Source organism: Hetaerina americana, unplaced genomic scaffold (genome assembly GCF_022747635.1).
Source record: "Hetaerina americana unplaced genomic scaffold, ioHetAmer1.1.p SCAF_17, whole genome shotgun sequence".
NCBI classification, from domain to species: Eukaryota; Metazoa; Arthropoda; class Insecta; order Odonata; family Calopterygidae; genus Hetaerina; species Hetaerina americana.
In genome coordinates, this window is record NW_027286730.1 from 10,044,194 (window position 1) to 10,068,787 (window position 24,594).

Sequence of the window (24,594 nt, forward strand, 5' to 3'; positions counted from 1 at the left end):
GTGGAAGGAGCAGAAGATGCTGAATATTTCCATACAAAAATGATTGCCTACAGTGTTTTATGATTTAGACTCTCGATTGATTGGTTAAAGGTAATACTTATTTTAACCATACTATGGTCTGATATTCCTAATTCACAAACGGTCGTGATTTGTCCTTGGCTGATGTTAGTCACAGCATAATCTAATAGGGTGGCAGATTAGGGAGAGACTCTGGTAGGATTATTATTATGAAATGTCATACCATAAGTGTTGAACAAATTCAGTGATTTGGATCTCTGAGAAGAGTCTACTAAGAGATTAAATTTAAGGTCGCAATTAATTACAAGTATCTGGTTGTTTGCACATAAGGGGAAAATGAGTTGTTTCAGTTTTTAATGTGTACATAAAAACCTCAGTTGGTGAGTGATTAAGGGAAATGAGCACAAGCAACCCCACTGGTGTTTCATGGAAGCACACTGCACACCCAAAGGTTTTTTCTTCCTTCAGTGGCTCATGAAGTGATTTAATAGCATGTATGTAGAGTTGATGCTGTGTTTATTTACAATGTAAAGTATCAGATTGTGTCTTTTTAGTTGAGGTTCAGAAATGTAGTAGTGTTCAGTTGGTGTCCATCCAAAACTTGCTTTAGATGGTAGAATACAAAATAATAATACTATTTAATTATTTCTTCTTTCCAGGTTTCTCGCATGCCAGTTTCAACTCTCACTTTTATACTGCATAGAATCAAAAGGAAACTTCTCATTTCCAATGCAACTCAAGTTACTATTGATATTGTAGTGGGGGTGTATAACCAGGAAAATATACACAAATAGTTGGGAAAATAAGACTCTTTCCCACTTACCCTTAAGCCAGGAGTGTTTTGAGTGCATCACTTATCTGAATTTGGCAAAGCTAGCTATTCTTGCTGTTTCCAGTAGATAATTTAAAAATTTGATTCCCATATTTGAGCAGGACTTTGCTGAGATTTAGAAAACCTACATTGATTGACTAGTCGGAGATTTTTTTAGGATCTTGCATTGTGATCATGATTGAATGTTAAGCAAGATAAGCAAACTATTATTCATCCACAGTAAGAATGTTTTTTGATGCTTTAAGTGGTATTATGATTGATAGTAGCCTACCAATCAAGGTTAGAGCTATTTGATGGACCCAGGGACTCTCAGGACTCAGGGAGTTATCATAACACAACACATTAAGATAAAAATTTTTAAGTTTGCATATTTTGTGCCTCTGTTCATTTCCTTTGTAATGACTATTCTTTTCCTACCAATACCTCACTTAGCCATAGTTCTCCTTTAAACCATATTTTTCAGCATCCTACTGTCAATAATTGACCCTACATTAACTTGTCCTGCCTCCTTTGAATTCCTCCCCTTAACCTTCTTGCTAACCCTGTAATACCAAGATTTCTTTATTTGTCTTTCTTTCTCCCCATTTTACTCCATCCATTCTCCTCCACAGACGACATCTCAAACATCTCTAATGCACACATATCCACTCACCTCAATAATTAAGTTTTCAGACTGTAAAATACTATGCTATCTCTTTGTAAAAATATTTACCCTTGAACAATTTCATGTCCCAACTACTTTGTCCATTATCTTTGAAAGCACTCGAAAGATGAGCAAACTATTACACCTGTTCTAATTTATACCCTCCAACATTATTTTGTCACTCGATCTAGTTATTTCTTGAGAAACTCATTTGAGTTGCCTTGATTTATTTCCATTCCAAACGTATCAAACTGGTTCTATGATGCCCATAGCAACCATTTTAATCCCTCCCCTGAATATGACCTAAGCTTGATCATCCACAAATCGTACTTGATGAGTTTTCCTCCTGCATTCATTCCGATCTAGAGTTATCTGCTGCCATTTCCTCCATGTATATTTTTACATAAAAATTTTTGAAATATGCATTTTCAATTTTATTCCATAGCCTTTTATCTACCACCAGGCTAATGGAAAATTGATGATTAGGGAGTGCCTATGGTTATCAGATGACACATTTGCCCTCAGGTTGATATTTTGAGGGGGGGACAAAGTACAAGTGAAACTGCCTCAATAATAATTTCTTTTCCTTTACCCATTCCCCTCTTACAGGGGCCTCATTTTATGTTATCAGCATGTAAAGAGGCAGACATTTCGCGATGGTTTTTGAAGGTTTCAAGCAACATAATAAATCATAGTGAATCTTAAAGTAATGATAGTGTTGAAAATCTAGAGAAAAATTCCCCAGACAGTGTCAATGGCGTACGTTAAAAATGAGTTTCCATCATCGGCTGCAGACATTTAGTTTTAGTTTTTGCATACAGAAACGAGTCCCAATAGCAATGGGAAATAAATCCTCTTTCACATTGTGGTAAAAATTGAATTAAAACATTTTATTTTGGTTTTCCACCATTGACATTTTTGGTATGTTGATGGATTATCACACAAAAGGGTAAAGATTTAGCAGGAATAAAATAAGTCTTTAAAAAAATTCAACCATTATATTTTCACTTTTCTTCCCTGAAATAATAGTAGAAATGAATGAACTAGGGAGTTTTTAAAAATGGGGTAATTCTAGAATAGCATTTTTTCTGGCCTAACCATAATGAGCATACAGAGGAATTATAACAACAGTTCAACTTTACACGAAACTCAATGTTACATTCCTCCAGAATGGAATAACAGAAATTTAACTAATTTGTAAATTATGGATTTAAATGGTTTCTCAAAGGATGGTTTGATTAAACTACTCAAATTACGCACCACCATAGAACTATATCAATTCGTCTGACAACGCCTACTGTTATCGGAAGGCTAACTGGCCTCGCCGCTTATAAGGACTGTGATGGATACGGCCCCCGCCTACCATGGATACTTGTGGCCTCTAAGGTTTTGATGCGCTGCTCAACAACTATCACGATGCTCCTCTTGCAAGTACCCACTTTTTTCTTCATTTTACTCGGACGCCGAGAGTTACGTCCTTGGTCTGTCCGCAAGAACCGGGTACCCAAAGAAGAGGAGAGAAAGGCCCAAGAACGGACGGACCAAAAGGTTCAACCGGATTGGCGCGCTGTGAGCGTCGCTGGTGGGGGAAAAAAAGAAACCACATCCCGCTTATGAGCATGCGCACTCCGGCCAAGCAGAAGGAAAGAAAGGTGCTCCCTTGTGGCGGACTTTCCGGATGAGGCTTTTACCTCTTGGGACAGAGAGAGACTGGTTCGCCTGTGCCTCCACTGAAAGTGAAGGCGCGTGATATACCGAAGAGTCCCTCGGCTTGAACTCGTGACCCTCGGATTTCCGATCCAGGGGTCCGCAAAGTGAGAACTCCACCGAGCGTCCTTCAGGGAGAGGCGATATATCTTTGCCGAAGGTGTGTGTTTTTGTCCGTGTGTGAGTGCGAACCTTGTGAAAAGATTTTAAACAACGGGTCAACGAGTGAACTTCGCTGTCGTCATCCATTCAGACCAAACGCAATTCCTCTTTGCGCGCCGTTTTCCGCTCTCAAAGAGGCGACAGCCGAAAGGAAAACTCTGGACTGGATGCTATATCTACCAACGAACACCATTCGCTGCACCATTATTATTACGACGGTGACACCACCGAGAAGTTTCTTATAACTGTGACGAGAGAAGCGACTGGTGGGTGATCAACTATTATCAAAGTAAGTTTTTCTCATTATTCTACGGTGACATCTCCTCGACAAATATTTACGGTCTGGGCGAGAAGGTCTCCTGCCAGAAATTTCCAACGAATGAAAACTTACGCTTGAGAACTATTTAGTAGAGGTAAAAATGTACCATTTTCACTGACCTTTTTACTACTCTCTTTTTATGTTAAGTGACCAGCTGAAAATTGAAAAGGGGGCGTGATTACCTTCCCTTTCGTCGGAATGAGGACACTTAAGTAGATGAATGCTCGAATATCTAGCCATTTTTCCCTTTTCCTTGATATTGGGAATACGAGAGTTTCTTCTTTTAGTAATATTTTGCGTAATAAGTAAGTTTTCTTTCAGCGATCCATTTACTCATTCATACTTATCCATTTATTTGTTCCATATTTGTTTGTTGGGTCAATTATCTTTTCTCGCGTTTAGCCATGCAAAAGGAATTATATTGGGGCATTGGGGGAAATGCGCAAAGAAATAACACTTCCAAAATAAACGAGAATTACGGGATTGAAACTTACCAGGGCAGGGAATTATTTTCACAAGCACAAAAGTGTTCCGACTTATAAAAAACTCTGATTCGCAACATGTGCGTCACTCAGTTTTCTCATGTTTGACTTCTCAAGGCCTCCCGTGCGTTCGTTTATGTTATTCCCTAAATTGTGATTTCTCTAAGCTTCCACGTGATTGCAATAGTTCCATTTCTTAAGCAAAAGTTGAACCCAGGAATCGATCCATCTGGTAAATTTAAGAACTCTGGCTCGGTATTAATATTGAACTTGTAAATTTCATTTTTAACATAATTTAATGACTAATCAAAGAATAACACAGAGTTGCTGCAGCTGAGGTATTTATAATTGTTTATTAGTATCCAAAAATAATGGTCCTATCCATTGACGTTCGCGGTGATTTTCCAGCACCGCATGGATTAATAATTATTTTTCAAGGACTCGTCCCGTTCTGGATATGCACGTGAACTTTTCCGAAAAAGGAATTTACTAAATTTCACGCTCATAATGAATCTTTCAAGATCTCCTTCTCAGTAATAGGCGTGGTGAGATGAGTGTCGTTTTCTTCAAGACGCGATTACTCTTATCACACGACTCGGCAACCGGAAAGAACATGCTGCGCCCGCGGTAAAATGGAGCAGATTAAACTTCACACCCCCGCACAGCAATTGAAGGGCGTTGTGCCACGACGCCAAAGCATTATAAAAGAATAGAATTTGAATTACTGGGTATTTTTGAGAGTTAGGAAGAATACAATGGAGGTAGAGGAATGTGATAACTATTACACGGCTGAGTTACCAGCAAGCAATTTGGATATTTTTGGAATATTTCTGTTTTTTTTAATTCATAAATTGAATTTTTTTATATTTGTTGTTTTGAATCTTTCAATTTTGGCAATACAAATCCTGGGTGGCAGGAAAAGTCATGTCATTGTTTCATAAAATGATTAATAATCTGCAATTTATTGAAGACGCCTTATAAAAATAATGAAGGATCATTATGGTAAGCAGCATTTTACCATAGGCGATAGGTTTTAGAGGGTTCCCACGCAACATACAAGTAAGAAACTTTTCAAAGGATAGCTTTCACTTCTTTTGCTGTTTTACAGAGTTCATAATACTTATTACTACTTTTCATATGGCCAATTATCAGTGCTCCCAACTTTTCCATCCTTAGCCAGCCATGCAATCTATCCTGCAGCATTTCTGTCGGTACCCAGTCTACTTTCTCGCAATATCAAAGCAATTTAGTTTTTTGGTGTCTTTCAAGTTTTCCTCCCCGTCTATGCATACTCTTTTGCCACTCTCACTAACCACTCTTCATTTGCCTTCTCTCCTACCAATTCACGTTTTTCTATCATTCAATTCAAAATCTCTCAGGGCGCTCTATAGACAACCTTTTCGCAAACACCGTTTACCATTTTCACGAATAATAGCTACAATTATTCAAACATATTCGAGAGTAAAATATCGAAAGCACTTAATACTGTAATTATACATTGAAGGGTCATAATCGTAGGCAGCTTTCCACCATGGGTGATAGGTTTCGAACGCTCCCCATGCAGCAAGTTTTTGACATGAAAGGAAAAATCATATAAGTAACAGCATATTTATCATAAAGTCGTGAGTAATAAAGAATCTTTGAATACACGTATGGACATGATTATCCCCCAGTCAACTGCTTTTTGTATCATGATATTTTCTATTTCATGTGCATGAATAAACCAAGAAAATACTTCGCCTACGTCTTGCACTACGACTCAGTGCTGGGTTTCCCAGCACCATGTCGTAGAGAGGAGTCAAATTGAGACTAGATAGCTCTCTAAGGAAACTTATTTCTTTTAAAAAGATAATAGAGCCTGTATATTTATTACGAAGTACGTGAACTCAATTAGATCAGTGATCCATGACAGATGGTCCACAGTTTCCATTTTATGAACCTCGAGTGAGAGAGAGAGTTTGAAACAAATGTTTCGATTTTATTGATATTCGAGGGAAATTTTAAAGGAAAACCCTGCATTTTCCCTCCATTGCTCTCTACACACTTTGATTCCAATTAAATGGCGTTTGCCACCAGAAGGCAGTTGACGACTTACAATTGAACGGCATAATGTTTCTTAATCGCAGTCGTGGAGTCGGTTAAATAACTGTATCAGGGTCGTGTATGGTGGAGGGTCTCCATGCATTGGATACTGGCTATAACCAAGAATTCTCAATTAATTATTGCCAAATATTCCCAGCTTTTAGTAATATTGCCACATATTATCGTTGCAGGTAACTTTCTCGCGAGGTTGAATAATTTGAAATGTGAACATTTTGTTTTTCAATTATCTGGGAGAGTCACTAATAAAAACGCCACGATTTTCACTCTTCAACAACAAATTTAGATGATGCTGTAGAAATGGAAACTTGAATTATTGAAAATATTTCATTCAATTGAGAAACTAAGTTATTCTGAAAAGTATTTTACTGAAATATAATTAATTTTTACGCATATTAATGTATTTGAATGTTAAATGTATGGGAAATAAATCCGTAACTCTCTTCTTTTCTTTAATAATCCGACTCTATTGTCCAGCTCCAGGCAATGACTTCTATTCTGCATCAATAATATTTTTAATTGGATAGAGCTCGTCGTAATGAATCAATTATATTATTTCAACTTCTTGAATTATATTACGTATTCCTGCCTATTATATAGACACATATTTTGGGTTATAGTATTGGTAAGAGTTTTTCATTTCGCTATGCAAACACAACTAAGATGTGACGATTTGCAACGTGATTCACAATTAATGAAGTCAGTATCTGAGTCGCGCTTAGTAAATTATTTGAAAGTAAAAATTAATTAAAAAGGACTCCAATCTATCCACAAAGCTGCAATTAAAGTGCTTACAGGAACTTCTCCTTGATGTGACATCATCTAGGCACAGTATTGCAATCAATTCATGAATTAGTTTAATAAATAAACTGCTATCATAATCATATCTCCACGCCCAACTGTGCTATATACACTCTTTTAGCTCCAGACAGAGAAGGATCCTGTAAGGAGATTTTCTTGTGAGGGTGATACGCTCAAAAATAGGAATATTTTACAAAAGACTATCATCAATACGGGCGGGATCTTTATTGGAAAAAAATCACATATTTTGTAGCTATTAGGAATCAATAAACCGAAATATAAAACTATAGACTTTCACTAAAATCATATAAATGAAGTTATCTCTTTGAATATTGCTTATGAACCTGTATAACTGGAAAGAATGACAGCCTATTCAGAACCTGTACTAATCTCGAATTGCACAGGTGCGAAAGCGGATAAAGAGTCATAATGGGTGGTGCTAGGCTGGGAAGTAAGACAGGGATGCCTACCATTACCTGTTCTTTTCAATATATACGCTGAGGGAATGGCAAATAGAGACACGGGGAAAAGTTGTAGTGAAATTAGATGGGGAACTTCATATAAGTTGGATTTGCGATTTATCAAGTGTTAATTTACCGGTAAGCCAAAGTAATAAAGAAAAGATAGTAACACTTTTCCCCGAGGTAACTTAAATAGTACGACCGGGTTTTGATGTATTATATCATCTTTAGGTCTTTCTTCAGTTCAGACCCGAAGATGATGTAATAAATCGAAACCCGGTCGTACTATTAAACTTATCTAGTGGAAAATTATTACTATCTTTTCTACATAATGCTCGAATTCCACCACATCACTCCTGAAACTACTCAATGTGGTCAACCAAAGGGCTAAAATAATTACTTGGCGCATTGCATAATTAATGTGGCAGGAATGGAATGGGAATCAGCCATAAGAGAACGAAGTCAATGAAATTCTCAAGAAATAGGAAGATTAAGGTAGTCTTTAAAGCTAGGGGGAACAAACTTGAGCAGAGAAAACAGTTCACCTATTTGGAATGTGTATTGGATGAGGGCGAGCGGAATAGTGGAGACAAAAAGAATTAAGTCGGTAAAGAAGTGTTTACAAAGAGACGGGAGTTGATGATATTGTATGGACCTTCAGTAAAGATGTAAAAAAATGCTGGTGAAAACTGTAATTTTGAGCGTGTCCTTTTATGATTCAACTTGGTTTGATTATCCTCCTGCCTCAACGATCAAGTTGAGGCAGGAGAATAAGCAATGATTACAAGCTATTGAGATGTGGATTTGGAGGAGAGCTGGGAATATAAAATGAAGTTCAAAGCATGATAGAGGAAGAGAGACGGATTCTGAGAGAACTTTGAAAAAGGTAGGACAATTAATGCAAGTGGCAATGGAATGCTGAAGACAGTAATAGAGGAGAAAATTCTAGTGAAATGAAGTACAAGGAGGTACATATCTGGGGTAAACAGTATATAAAGGTGAAAAATGAGCTATTTTAACATGGGGTTTAAAGATATTTTGCCTCACGTAATACTTAGGAGTACAGTATTATTTAGTTATAGGGTCCATCAAAAAACTACCGTAAGCCGGTGGGCTCATGCTAATAAAAAGAAATCTAAAACTCTTGCGAGTAAAATTAAATTCTAACGGAACTACTGAATCAATGTTGCTAATTTTATCGTTTCGAGTCTAAAAAATGTCAAAATTATTTAGAATTTTGGCGTGTCAACTATTTTCAATTTAACATGTGCTCTTGACATACGTTAGATTGAAGAGAGTATTTATAATTCAATTTTTCTCTTTCTTATAATACTGACATTAATTCAACCCTCATATTTACCTTATTTGTTTTCATCACCATACCAATTCTGACTTCCTTGTAATTCGAAATAGTTTAATAGTTTTTATTATGGAAGGCAACTGACAGCTAAGGTCATTTGCGCCACTAGTTGATTACTTTGGTAGAGGTAGGGTGTTCAGGAAATGGGGAAAGGATGGAGGAAAACTTGCCGTCGGTATTAGGCTACTCTCAATGAAAGGTCCCAAAGGGTCACACAATTTAACGTCCCATCCGACGGACGGCGTACTCCTCGTATAGGGTTCTCCACATAGCATCCCAAATAGGGATTCAGGATACCACCGAAAAAAATCCTGCCATGGCCAGTGAGATTCAAACCCGGGCTTTCGAGGTCGGATGACAGTTAACCAGCCATTGCATCAACCGGATCCTCTCGTGATTCGTATTCCTATTATTTTCAAGTAAGCAAGTATCCATTCAGTCGGCATTGAAGGTTCCCTTAATAAGTATCTACTCTTTAAAACTTGGTGAAGAATTTGTAAGAACCGTATGATTAAGGAGAATTGAGGTGTTGAATGTGGAGAACTGAAAAAGGTTTATTGTAACGAGGGGTGTTACAGTAATTGGTGTAGCGCGAGGTGGTGTTAATAAAAGTAGCACTCAGTTTCTGGGTACATGAAGAATCCACCCCGACCGGTAGATCACAAACTTAAATTTGATGAACGTTCTTCTGATCCACAGACTATTTTGTCCAAGTCATTTGGGTTTACAAAGGGCTATGGAGTGATGCAAATGATCCATACTTAGAGACGAGATCGTGGAGTATGACATCAGCACGTAAAATACAATCGTCCACTACCCAGTCAAGATCACCTCTGGAAAGCGCATAAACGAGACTTTTGGCGGAATAGCGTAAGAGTGATGAGCGATATAAGGGGCATATGTATTCATGGCCATTTCAAGTATCTTAGCAATCATTAGGCATGCATCTAATGAATTTATGTGCGTGATACACATATGACGCCGTAGAATTCTGTAGTATCTCTTCCTTAAATTTTTATTCTTAAAATTAAACTAAAGAGTCCTGGGACCAACCGTGGTAATAAACAAAACACAATACCTTAGTAATTGAACGAATCCTCACAACTGGTTTTTTAAGTTCCATTTCTTTATCTCCATGAAATGTACAATTTTTGTAAATAGCATAACAATTTAAGCTGTGCTCGCTCCTACGTCGACCTTCAGTGAATTAATCTTTCCCATTCATTTGTTAATCGTTATACTATTCCCAATCGTCATAATAAAACGCCCTTTGAACCTAGCTTTCATGTTCAGGATCGAAAGAAGACCTTAGTAACAGTCTGGTGGGCTTATTTTCTTATCGATTGTGATAATCAAAGTATTGTGGGTGACTTGCTCTGATTTAGTCATTACCGATAGAGGAACCGGCGTGGATAGGTGGGGATCATAGCCGTAAATTTAGACAGAGTGGAGTAAAATTGAAAATTGTATGTCCACATTGGTCTCTTAGTGAAAAGCTTCGAGAGTCCGAAGCTCGTCATCCTGTTCGATGGACCACGTGCTGAATTTTGCAGCGTTCCTCAATTGGCATTTGAGTAGGGATTGAAATGACGCGGTGCTGTCTCGACATCGCTGAAAAATAAACGCGTGCCCCCAGTGTCGGAAGGATGAAAAAAATCCGATTATGTGTTTCTTATGATGTGAAAAACTGGATAAACTGGGTATTCCACGAACTAGAGAGGTTGCCCATCATTTTCAAGTTTATAATAGGTGGGCACAACATCCAGTACTGAAAAACAGATTGCACCATGTACCTAGCGGGCCTAATAATAGTAAACAAATATCTTATTATTAATTTCTAGTCGTATATGAACATCGATATTACTGTTTGTCCAATTTATATCCCATTACTACGAGGGTAGGCTGAAAACTAATACACGCATGCTTGTAGACCACAACCGAAATGACCTTCAGTAGCATTCCTGGTGGCATGTGGAAGTAACATTCCCCCTTCAACACGCATGCGCAAGTTTGAGGTCATTTCATTCTTCCAGTGTATCTTGAGAAGCGAAAGTATGGAGATGTGTTCTAGAGCTATGTCAACGCAAGTTAAACAGCGAGCTGTTGTCAAATTTTTAGCTGCTGAAAAAGTGACTCCTACTGCGATTCATTGTCGTTTAAAGGCTGTTTATGGTGTCGATGCTGTTGATAGGTCGACTGTAATTCGATGGCTGGCAAAATTTCTTGGTTGCGAGCGAGAATAAGTGCAAAAGACGACCGTCCGCAAAAAAAACTTCTTTTAACTATGTTTTGGGATGCTCACCGAGTTTATGTGACCAATTTTCTGGAACGAGGGGAAACGGTAAATTCTTCTCAGTATATACAGACTCTGAAACACCTCCAACGTCTAGTTTGTCGTGTAAAACGCAGCGGGGCGCCAATAATTTTGCAACATGACAACGCTCGCCCACACACCTCGCGCGCAACTGGAGAGGCTCTGCGAACCCCGAAATTCGAACCGATCCCACACCCTCCTTATTCCCCCGATCTTGCGCCTTGCGATTTTTATTTTTTTCCTCAGCTCAAGAGACACCTCAAGGGTAATCATTACACCTCAGACGATGAGTTGAAGGCAGCTCCCAAGTCCTGGATTCGAGTAAAGTCGGAAGAGTTTTTCAGTAACGGAATGAAAAAACATGTTACACGTTAGGAGAAATGAGTTAGCCCTTACGGTGACTATGTTGAAAAATAAATATATGATACTTAAACTTAAGAATTTTACTTTAATGTATCTTTTCGCCCGATCTTGCGATTTTATTTTGTTTGTGGTCTACAAGCATGTGTGCATTAGTTTTTAGCCTACCCTCGTATGATACTCGCTGCTATTAACGCTCGATATCCACGAGATTTTTCTATAAATAAATTATTTTATAGTTAAAATGATATTATAATGGGGATTGATTCAATTTTTTCGTCAAGAAGAAAACTAACTAGCATCCCAGTGTTTTTCATGGAAGTTATTTAAATTAGTAACATGCGTATGGTTCATCTTGGAATAATTTGAAGAAGTTCCAACTTCCATAGATGAGGCCAGTTGGAACATAATTCTTACGCATGGGAGGCCCTCATGCAATAAAGCAGTATTTTTCAATCTTTGAAAAACCGTGGGTATACAACAAGCTCTTCGTTCAGCTTTCGGAGGATTAACTGTTATTACTCATACTTCGGTTATTTACGATGAACTCTTCCTTCCCGAGGAGAGAGCTCTTAGTACTAAATTTGTAGAAAATTATGTTATATTTGCTTTCCACGTTCTTTCTTCCTTTAGTTGATATGATGGCATTGCTTATGATATAGACTCGGGACCCACACATACACACACTAACACACGGAGAAAGCGATATCACGTGAGAACATGAAGATGATGTATACACTGACAATAGACTCAGTGTGACAATCTTATCGTTATACTTCACTGGAACACGCCAAAGAAAATCTAACCCATTTACCATCAGTTTTGTAAACAGGAAACGCTATGCGATGCGTCGCCGCAGTTTTTCCCCTTAAGGGAAAACCCAGTGGTGTACCAATCGTATGAAATCGAAAATTCTGGTATAAATATATCCATTGGTTAATATTCATTTGAACTTTGTATTTGTAAAAGAAAGAAAATTAATAATAATATCACATCTATTCACAAAATAAATTCTTCTCTGTGAATCACTAAATTGCAATTTGTTATAGAATGATACATTTTTAATTTAAAAAATACATTTATTTATTATTTTTTAACCTTATACGTAATTAAAAAAGCAGTAGGTTACTGTTTTCCATCCCTATGCTTTCTTCCTTTTCCCTTGTTATCTTTTTTGTTTTCTATTCTTGAAAATATATGTACCCTCATGAATATCGATCATGTTTCTTCACTTGTGCATCATTATGCTTTAAGTTTCTATTTCCCTTCTTTCATATCATGCCATCTTATCATTGAGAGAAAGTGAAAGAATACCCCTTCCCCTGATATTCATTTTTTTACATAGTAACTTCCGTCTACTGACTGTCTCTTTTAAACGTGCAATAGGATTTTATTTTTTTACTGCTGCATTATAGCTAAATAAGGTTCAATGCTAGACTTTTCGAGCGAATATTCTTATTTGAAATTGCACCAGAGTTCTATTGTACTTGTTTCGCAAGTCGAAGACTAGGGCTCGAATCCCGTTACTAACGAATGTTTCAGTGACATACTCTGATACATACTTAAGTGCCGTGTACATCGTACCTTATAGACAGCATGTATTACCAAGTACATTTATAGCCTATGTTTCCTCACTTCACCGAACTTGGACGTTATACAGAGTCCGTACAATAAGTATCGGGACTCAATCCAAAAATCAAAATGTATTGAAGTTATCATTACAATTACTTAAAAATCTTCAAAATACATTCCTCCTGCATCGATACACTTCGTTCGGCACGTCTGCCACTCATCAAAAGCCCGTTGGAAGTCGGATTCCGGAATACTGTTGAGAGCCTTTGTCGTCGCCGCTTGAGCCGCCTCGATGGAGTCGAACCGATACCTTTTGAGCTCCTTTTGAGCTATCCTTGAGTTAGAGGTTATAGCGTTGTCGAGAAAATCTTCATCTTCCCGGAGGCAGTCTGAAATTTCTTGCGAAATTTCCATCCGCGACAGTTTTTGTTCCTCGCTCAAGACTTGCGGCACCAGCTTCGCGCACACTTTCCTCAACGCAAGATCCTCTGTTACAATAGTGTGGATGGTTTCGACTGAAAGGCCGGTCTCCTCACTGATAAGGGTGATGGTTAATCGCCTGTGAGAGTCCAAAACTCTTTTCACTTTGGCCACCTGAGCATCGGTTCGAGTGGTCGTCGGGTGTCAGACACGGTGCTCGTCTTCGACGAGCTCCCGGCCTTTCTTAAACGCTTTGTGCCGCTCAAAAAATTTTTTGCGGCTTTAGGCATCATCCCCATAAGCCTGTTTAATGAGTCCAAGGGTCTCCGATGCGGATTTCCCGAGTTTAATACAAAACTTCACAGGGCAGCGTTGCTCGACGGTGCGCTCCATGCTGGCGCAACGACACCACAAACAATCATACGTCACAAAAATCCACCTCCTGTCTCAACGCATGCCCGGAGACGATTGCACGTAAGTGCACCTGAGCGGTGGGGACCCCTCTACCGAGCCGACCGGTCGGACCCCCATCTACCGCTCCGTTGAGGCTACAGCGAACCAGTCACGATACTTACTTTACGGACCCTGTACATCTGCATGCCAAACAAAGAGAAAATTTTGGCTTCAGAGGATTGTCTTAAATTTAATCCACATTTTTCTATCTTGTTTTAATCAGCTGCTAGCGCAAATAAGTCGACCGCAATTATTCTCGAAGACTTTGAAGCAAAAGCTATTTAATAAGATGTCGAATGTATCCAAATATTTCCTGATCGATCAGCTAAAGAAAAATAATGTGTTATACAATATTTTATAAAAAACTTGGCTCACAATTATTACTCATTACTCATTCATGCAAAAAATAAAATGGGCAAGCATCAACGAGAAAATATAAGTAAGCGTTTTTGATTTTATTCCTAAGTTGAATAATTCCATCGATACGAAATAATTCCCTATACTAGGTATCAAGCATGTAAAGTGATTACTTGGCGGCCAAAATCGTGGAATGCTGACAATTATATTAAATAGGTAATCTACAGGTAATAGTGTTCACCAAGAATTACTAATTAATTTGACAATTAAGCGAATGGAGACAGTACTCAAGGAACTAAGCCAGCATTAGAGATGATTAAAGCATGCTATAGTTTATTGTGTACTAAAAACCCATTTTAGTATATATAACCTATGGTGAGCACTTATTGACCCCGATGAACTCCTTTTGGATCCCATGGAGTATGAAATGGCACCTTCAATCTTGATTTCCTAAATTCCCTTTTTACGGGAAAATGCACAGTAATATGGTGCAACTTCGAAGAATAGAGGACCACTACAGGTCGATGTGCGCTTGCATACAGTTTACATAAGTAACTACATCAATATATTACTTTTATCTTCCATCAATCTGGTCATATTCTGGAAATGAATCTCAGCACCTCGATCGCTGAAATAATTTGAGCTCTGTCATTATTTTTCTTTTGCGAACACCCGTCAATATAACGGAAATGAAAAAAACATACAATCACAAAAGAAAGACTTGGCTCAATTTGAATTTAAACACTGCTTCTACTTTCAATTTTTTCAGGTGCCAACTTTCACATCACCAGAAAGAAGCGTGCATTTTTGAAATTAATAATTCAGCCTGCATAAATTCCGCGTCAAATATTATACGTTTATTCAGATCTCAAGAAATAATCAATACAAAGAGTATATAAATACTTTTCCAATATTTGTTTGATAATTTTTAGGATTTCAAAGTAATATAACTGTTAAATAATAAATTATGGTAACGCTAATAATTCGAGTTTATTATTTCTTTGATATTTTTTTAAAGCTTGAAGTTCCTAAGTCAAAATAAGAGAAAACTAATACCTAGTTATTTAGTTTTCTATACTTCTGTTGAATGAATAAGTGAGCAGTATACGTCAAACTATAAATGTTAGTAATTACTCTTAAATTAACATATTTCGAGCGAAATTTTATCATATGACTGGGTTAACTTTCTATAAACATGAGCAAAAATTCATTCATTTGATACTTACCAAAGACTTGCACCTGAGATATAATTTTTAGGTGCTCTGATTTGAATGCGTAACTCACGAAGGGAAAATACAATTAGCTGCCCACGAAAGGGGCAGCAAATTGTAGTTTTTAATAATAATAAATAAAGTTGAATAATATCTATGGAAATCAATCTTGAAAGAAAACGTTGGAAATCAACCATTTGTTTCCCTTTGCTCGATCGGCACAAAGAAGTTCTCGATAGCAAAATGTTTCGCTGCGAACACGGGAAGTGATAAATTTAACTCATCAACTGCGGTAAATAGAATATACAGGTATTCTCGTAAGCGAAATTTTTCCTCGTCATCTTTTACCTTTTACGTACTTTCTCCACTCAGAGAAAATATTCCCACACACATTCAATGTACATTCATCGCTGGCACTTCTATAAAAGTTAATTGGAGTCAACCATGAGCACATTCCAAATTTTCTGCGGCAGATAACAATTCGAAAAAAACTTCAATGAATTCTAATCAACCCGGCCTTAATTTGCGTTTGATTTTAAGGATTGTCATGGAACCTTGAAACGTACTCCTAGTGGATGGTTTAAAATGAAAAAAAAACATCATACGTGTTACACCACGCCAACATGAACTACAAAAAAAGATCACGCTGCGAATCCAAAAGGCTGCATATAATTTTTCGTTCGTCAGAATGCTGAAATCTCATTCCTCCTTATCTCCAGTAAGTTACGCAATACATGCTGTCAGTTATCTCATGATTAGGAAAGACTTCCTGAACTTGGTGTGCTTGCCAACGGATTAGGCAATAAAATCGCCTAAAAGTAGGAAAAGATTACCAGAAATAACGTTTTGCATTGGAAAGTTAAACAGCAAATTGAAAAGGAAGACTAAAGATTAGAGAATATTCTATCTGATGCAAAAACAAAAAAATAACAACTTCTAGATGATAGATGCACATTTCCACATAAATGCATTCGTACCTTCAAATCTATCTCAATAATTATTGTGATACACACTATGAAAAAGTAATGAAAACCATTGCACATAGAAATTTGACCACTTTAATTTAGCTTTGAACCTAACTAAATTGTAATACATGACAAAGAAGTAAAATAGAACTGTCCATGGTACTAGTGCTTCAAAAAATTCACTCACCAGGAGTGGTTAAAGATGTTATAGTGAAAATGAGAGATTTTGAAAACGCTAAATGTGATTGACTTTAGTCAGTGAGTCAGAAAAGGGATCATAGTTATTGGAAAAGCCTTTAAAATATCAACGCCATATAGTTACATTTGCTGGAGATAGATCATAACAAACCGAAATTAATTTTATTCGACAGGAGTAACCACAGTACCAGAGTGATCAACATTCCTTTCCGTCTCTCCAGCGATTTCCCAGAAAGATATCTACCTACTCAGTTGTGGTCGCCGTGAGATTCGTCCCTCAGATTTAAATCCAGGCCCTCCGTTCTGCAACTTGTCGATTTACAATTACTCTCCAACCTCTTACAGAAAATCAAGAACACTAGTTTGCACATTAAGGGTGTATGAATACATGCATTAAGAGCACATAGAATAACAGGGCCAGCACTGAGGATGAAAATGGGAATTGCAGATAGGCTGCCACTCGCTGTAGAGATCAATTTGAAGCACTTCCAAACTAAAAAACGGCACAATTAGGGACCTTTTTCATGAAATTTAAAGCTTATAGCTGACCTATATTGAAATAATTATAGCCAAAAAGAATACCATCTAGTAGCTTAACACGTTTTTCATTCGAAGTAAACAATAACAACACATTACTGTATCACCACCCTTGAACCTGATGTGAAACATCTAGAAAGTAAAAAAATGATATGCACTAACTGGATGGATGTATTGACAGAAAAATACAAGAGTCGCCTAATAGGGGTGAAATTATAAAAAAAGAACATTCCACACCAAAGGTTTGAACAATTTAGAACATTCTCGACTTCTATAAGTAACATATAATGATCGTGGAGAGAAAATAAAGCCCAAGTAATGGGCGAATAACTGACGAGTTGCGTGAAAGCGGCACAGCCGGAGAAGGAGTGAAGAGAGGAAAGAAAGCTGCTGGGATGGGGAGTCAGAAGTGCACTCTTATGTGAAGTCTAAGGTGGGGGATCATGTTGGTGAAAAGCACTAGTGATGACACAACTGAGCTTCTATGCCAGTGCCATAATTAAATAAGTACTTAGTGTATAATAAAACAAGGCCACTGAGGAAAGTAAAGAGAATAGGAAGCAGGTAATTTTAAAGTGAGGCAAGTAACTATAGTATATTATGCTGTATCCAGCCCTACGACTATATTTGTCCTTATGAGAAATTTTAGGGATTTTATTTACAAAAATAGGGTCTTTTTAGAGACTTGCTTGCAAATAGATTACAATATTCTGATTGGGGGTTGCAGCCCTTTAGAAAGCGAGACGATAAGATTTTTGATAGCATAAGAATAAATTGAGTAAGGAATTTGCCTAATGATCGCGAGTAGAAACAAACAGGTTTATCACAGAAGGGTAAGATCCATTCCACACTCCACTCATTGAGTATTGCTAAAGTTTAGAACCTAGATGCTTGGGGATAGATAATGGGCGTAGGTTGTGAAGATGTGGGCATCTAGATGAATGGGAAAATGGGCTGGTGAAAGGAATACAAGAAAAGAAAAATTGGTACAGGAATGGGAAGATGAGAGTGGAGGGCATTCTAAGGGGACATAGAAGTGAATGCAGGCGATATTGAGAGGTAGTGGGCGTTGAACACAGGTTGAGGGGAAAATGTTGGTAAGGTGAGGAGGAGATATGGCGATAATAGACATTTTTGCAACGGGAGGGCCAAGGTTTGAATGACTCAGAAGTGTTTCGTAAGCCCTGAAGAAATTCATTTGCTCCAAGTGACAACCCAAAGCCTACCTTAAAAATCGCTATGACAATTATTTACTACAGGGTGTAATGAAAAATGACAATTTAGGCAGAGGGGTAAGAGGGGGGAAGGACTTAAATATTGTAGTCTACTAATGGAATATAAAAGAAAACAATCAATGTGCATATGTATGAAAATATCTTTAGCAAACGCAAATAAGTTTTACTCACTTTCCATGATATAAGAAATTGAAGATAATCGTTAACGCAATTGTTCTAATGTTGAAAATCGTTTGTTAAGTGGTGGCCTAGCAAAAGTGAGCGTAATTAAAAAAATAATAAAAACCAAAACATGTTGGTGAAATCATGTGAAAGGGGCGTTAGAACTTCCTGCATTTTCTAGTTCTTACTGTTTGATGGAAGGAATGAAGGCGGGAAGAATTGGAGTAGTAAACAATGATATTACTGTGACACAGAAACAATTAATATTATACAAATAGACTACAATTATTTCGGAAAAAACAAAGGGACGTAATGCAACAATTTCAGAGCGTAAAAATCATTCGCCTTGACTGGGACTCGAACCCAGATCCCTCAATATCCGGTCGAGTGCTTTAGCCACTTAAGCTACCGAGGCGTCCTCTTAAACTCTGAAATTTCTCCGTTAAAAGTTACTGTTGCGGCATCTCCCGCAGTTTCTTTGGAATTTGTCAAAGGGAAAACACCATACGTGTTTAAAGTTGGCTTTAACCTCGTGGACAGTGGCGCCTCGCGCACGACTACGAATGCATGTGACATTGTATGTACGGTATTTCGTCATAACATCTAGTTCCTTTAAAAGCCCCAAAATTTCAGAGTTTAAGAGGACGCCTCGGTAGCTTAAGTGGCTAAAGCACTCGACCGGATATTGAGGGATCTGGGTTCGAGTCCCAGTCAAGGCGAATGATTTTTACGCTCTGAAATTGTTGCATTGAAATGCACATTAGCGGATGACTCCGTTAAAAGTTACTGTTGCGGCATCTCCCGCAGTTTCTTTGGAATTTGTCAAAGGGACGTAATATTAAAAAGAGCGATGGTAAAAGACTCTTAATCTTAATCGACCGTATCATAAGGTATTACTGGGGACTGAACGTTATGATAGAAAAAACAATGAAAAGGAAGATTTGGGAGAAAGACCAAGGACGTATTGCGGGAGAGTTATCAATTGGAAGGTGATGATGAAAGACTTACGATGATTTTTAAAAGATTATATTGGTACTTATAATTTCCAAGATCTATTGCTATGCTCGTAACGGATTTTTTAATAACATTTTCCAAACACGTGTGGTAAATGAATAATTTCATTAAGTCATATTTTGAAATCTGGCAGTTATCGAGCGTGGGGATACGACTGATACTCGTACAAGACATGCGAATACCTTCGGTATAAGTGTGATTGACTCAGGTCAGTGTTAAAGAATTACGTTTCAATCTATGTTCATCCAAGACGGATTCGAGATAAAGAAAAATTACGCAACTTCAATAGATATTGTGACCTTGCAATCAGTAACAACTGTTTTAAATAAGAATTTTTCCGTAACATTTCCCTCCAACTTCCTTCCTTCCCATCTTAGGTAAACAGAAACATGTAATCTCGGCGAAGTGCTTGGGTACACACGTATAATCTCCACAATATGCAATCTACCACCATGAGAAAATGCCAAATCCCCCGAAACCTCGTGCGTTAATCCAAAATAAAGCGGTGAAACCCCCTCAAAGCGCACTATTAAATGGGATAACAACATTTTAATGAAGATTTAAGGTCAATACTGAAAGCAAAATATTTCCATAAAGTTTTTAGGGTTGATACTGTATTCTAAAGTTCTGAAAAAAATCAATATTCAGGAAATATTTTATTACGCCCAAAACATCGACCATTAGTCTTCATTCAGTAGGTTTTCGACAACTGCTAATTCGTGAATTAGCAGTTGCTGAAATTAAGTTATCTATTCTAAAATTAGAATTAGTTGTCGAAGAAATAAGTGGAGACTGAAGAAGTTGTAGTTTATCTTTCTAGTAAGTTACGAGATTTACGAAATTATGCCTAAAAAGTTAGTGAGAACAATATTTTCGACTCAACTCCGAGTTACAAACATAAGTCGGTGTTTTTTTCATCTGAATGTAAATAATATATATTTTCAGGGACTCTGTGTAATTAACATTTAAAATAGTTGATAAAGAAACACAAATGTAGCCGAGCAATCTATAAAATTGTAGAATGTATCTGCGCAAAGAGCCGATTTGATCGAAGCATTACCAATTCTTCCAAATTCCATAAAAAAATTTGAAGTTGAATTTTTAAATTAGTATTAGCATATTTTTAGTCATAGTCCACGCAAAATCTTAGCGGTTTATATAAGCACGTTTATATTAGAATACACAATAACCAAAACTCTTCAAGGAGACCACTAGCCGTGCATTATCGTTGAATCTTTCAAGTTTTCCTACAATAATTCCTATTTCCCTTTACTAATTTTGGAGAAATTAAAAACGCCCATATTTATTTTTCCTCAATATTACTGCTCTTTGCTTCCACTCATATGTCTTTGAGCATCAAAGCATGAATCATTTTTACGTGTAGTGGGCGGAATATCCATATAAAACTATTTCAACCCATTTAACGCCGCCGCGTGACGTCATTAACATCCACTAACGTCAGAAGTTTGCCAAGTGGATCTCCCCGTTTCAATTTCTTCATCTTTTTCAAGGAAACGACTGATTTCATGAGATAAGTCTTTTCTCCAAAAACTACCTCTCGGTCCCATCTAACGAATCCACTAGTAAAACAACAATTGTCACCTAAGCGAATGATTATACAACACATCTAAATCATATCAGCGAACAGGGAAAGGATACCAGCCGAAAAAGATACTAACCTTTTCCGGGAACAATAGCCCTAGTCAAAAATTCCCTTTTTTCAGTTCGTATTTCAACCGTGGTGACGAGTGCATCTGCCCGTGAAAACGATTTCGTCTAATCGCGGCGCCCAGAGTGGGACTTTGGGATATACAGCTATTGAGCGAAACGATTCATTTTCGTCGCATGTCTGACCGCAAATATTGATCTAATCCTCTCAGCCAATTATTGTAATCAACCTGAAGGTTGATTTGTTTGATAGGTAAGGCCAGAGTTTTCTCAATACTAAGCCTAACGACGTGTCAAATCGCAAATCAGTGTTGGGAGTGAGGAAGTTGCTTTTCTTGAGCCACCTCTGGTTTGTCGTGGTATCTGACACCTTGTATCTGAAAAATCACATTGCTCGAGTAAAGCTGATTGTACCCAGAGGTGTAACCCGGAATCGTACCTAGGACCTCCTGGTAGCAGAGCAACGCTTTTTCTCATTGGACATGAATCCGATGATGCAAAATTTACGCGGGAAAAACAGGGTAATAATTTTCATTTCATTTAATAACTGATCAGATTCTACGGGGTGGGAAATTTTTTGCACCAATAAAACTGCTATCTCACTCGATACATGCATAGGTCGTCAATTATTCCATTCGCAGATCAGGGCTCTGGGGACAATACCGAGATATTCCATTCCCTTTGTCGTCCACCCCACGCGCCTGGTACGGCTCCCCCGTTGCAAATGATGAAATCTCATTTTCTGGAGCGTGGACGTGCTTGCCGGCGGGTACGGCGATTCCAGTCTCGTTTTTATTTTTCTCCGGCTTGATAATTTTTTTACTCTTTCCCCATCTCTCACTTTCTCTCTCTTCCTCACCCTCCCACTCCCTCCAGCAAGGACGCCGCGTGTGACCCCCATGCGGCTTTCAAGGCTCCCGCAGCCGCTGCCGTGAATCCATCTGAATTGGAACCTTTTTCACCTTCGCTTATTCCCAGGCGACCAAACCATGTCTTCGCCTTGCCGATCGCCGTTGATCTTAGCCAACTAATATGCGCAGTTGATTAATTATTATCGCCAGGGCCTAAACTATTTGAGTAAGCATTCTTTGTGGCACCTGTAATTAAAACGTATTCTGGTAAACTGTGCATTTAAGTTTTTTACACGACCATGGTGTTGGTTTAGAGAATTGTCACGTCGTTATCATGATGACCCAGTGAAGAGAGAATTTTTGGAAATGTTTGCGGTATGAAAGACCTTTGGCAAAGTACGAATTTCACCTTACATTCAGAATTGGCTGAATCAAAAAGAGATTATACGAATGAAGTTTCATTCCAAAAGATTGCTTATGATTCCAATATATTAGTAAGTGTGGAATTAACCCTTGATAATATCCTCATCAATATTATATTGAATAAATGTGGGTTTTGTGGCGAGACTTCGATATTTGAGCGCGTATACCACGTACGAGATTTAGTTAAATGTGTTGGGTTCGATCGTATTGATGATGCTGGGACATATTTCTGTGTTTAATCATTAACTAATTAAAGTTTATATTTGAAGTAACATCTAGTCTAGCAATTATTCACCAATTGGCATACAAATATGACTGGGCACATCCAGGCAGTCTTCGGGTCGGAAGAATGGTGCCGTTCAACTACTTACAAAAAACCAGTCTCATGTTCGAACACAAAACATTTTCCATACCACAAGAAATGCATGCAAATGAATGGAAGTTTCGCTTGTCCCAACACCATACTTAACACCACTTAAAGAAACGGTGAAAGATAATTAGATGAATATATTAGTTTAATGATTCGTACATACAATAATTGATTAAAGTATAATAAGATAACAAGCATTCGGAATCCGGCCGATAATGTTAAGGATTTTTGAATGTCGGGACATCCTTTATTAGAAAGCTTTTGTCGAAATTTCTGCATTGATAAGCGTAAATGACCGAGGTTTCCAGCTAGACTACAGACACACTTGTTTGCCGCAAAATGCCGGAAATGTTGCATTAAATGATTCTGGAACATATGTAGATGAAAGAAGAAAATCATTTCAAACATATAATCAGAACCCAAGACAGCTGCAATACCCAAGCATTTGGCACTTCGAGTATGATACCCATATCTCGTAATAAGAAATCCACCCTTATAATTATATCTTGGTTCTAATGAAATCTAAATTGACCAATGAAGTATCAACTCACCTTCTACTCAACGAAAAGCGTTTTGATATTATAGTAAAAGTTGCTATCCTAATGAGGCTAATCTAATGCACAGAGTTCAGTGAAAGCTCCGTTTTAAGTTGTACGTATACTACGCATTAAAGTTGATTACCTGAAAACTTCTTATAAATTTAGTATCTTCAATGACTTCATCGACACAAAAAATCATTTACATTGACTGATTTTTGAAATAAATCGTCCAATTATGCTAATGTAATTCAGTTATGAATATTCCAATACTTGAGTAATGCCAGCTTCCCCATTCCATATTTGGTGAGTAGACTTGATTGATGGAAATCGTCGGAGTCGGCACTACGGCCGTTGATTACCGACATTTACCTCGGTCCCCCAGGCCACAGAAGGCGAGAACCGAGTAGTCCCCGCCCCCTGTACCACTCTGCGTCGCCTCTCTTAAGTGCTACAGCTACCTCCCATGGTCAAGGGACTGAGTCGCGATCAAGGAAAAGTTCCCGATTGGCGAGCTATCTCGTCCCCTCGCGCGAGCCACGCGAATTTCTGCGACCGAGGAAAAAAAGAGGGTGGCGGTGGGGATGAGGAGGGCGACTCAAATGGTTGGGGGTGGGCAGATGGATGTTCCAAGAAGAATCGAGGAAGGAGGAAAACTCTCTTCTCGGTGGCTGTGCGTTCTCGAGAATGAGAGCTTTAATTTTTCTCATTTGAATTTTTACGGCGGGGAGTAGCCGGGAAAAATGTTTCACTCCTGCGAACCGATTTGCCCCTAGGTACCGCTGCGCAGGGGGGTGAGGCCGCGATGGAAATGCGTACCCCGTGTGTGAGAAAAAGGCGTGCGCGCTGAACTGCGACGAGAATGATCGCTGGCCAAAGTTGATTTCTTCTGATTCCTAACTCGATGATTTTTTTTAGAATTACATCCTCGTACCTCTGATTACATTCTTGGTAAATGGCACGTATTTCTTCCTGAGTGAAAAGACCTCACCAAAAAAGTGAACTGCATAATAGCGATGAGCCATTTCTCTCTTCCTACCCATATGTTGCACAGAAGTTGGAA

At 38.0% G+C, this 24,594-nt stretch overlaps 1 protein-coding gene across 1 annotated transcript in view; it reads left to right on the forward strand.

Moving 5' to 3' along the window:
• Positions 1-3,203: 3,203 nt before the first annotated feature.
• LOC139687163 (phospholipid-transporting ATPase IF-like) overlaps positions 3,204-24,594 on the forward strand; it is a 120,447-nt gene continuing 99,056 nt past the window's right edge. The window contains exon 1 of the mRNA XM_071584295.1: positions 3,204-3,651. The gene's annotated coding sequence lies outside the window, so the exon portion shown is untranslated. The remainder of the gene's footprint in view (positions 3,652-24,594) is intronic.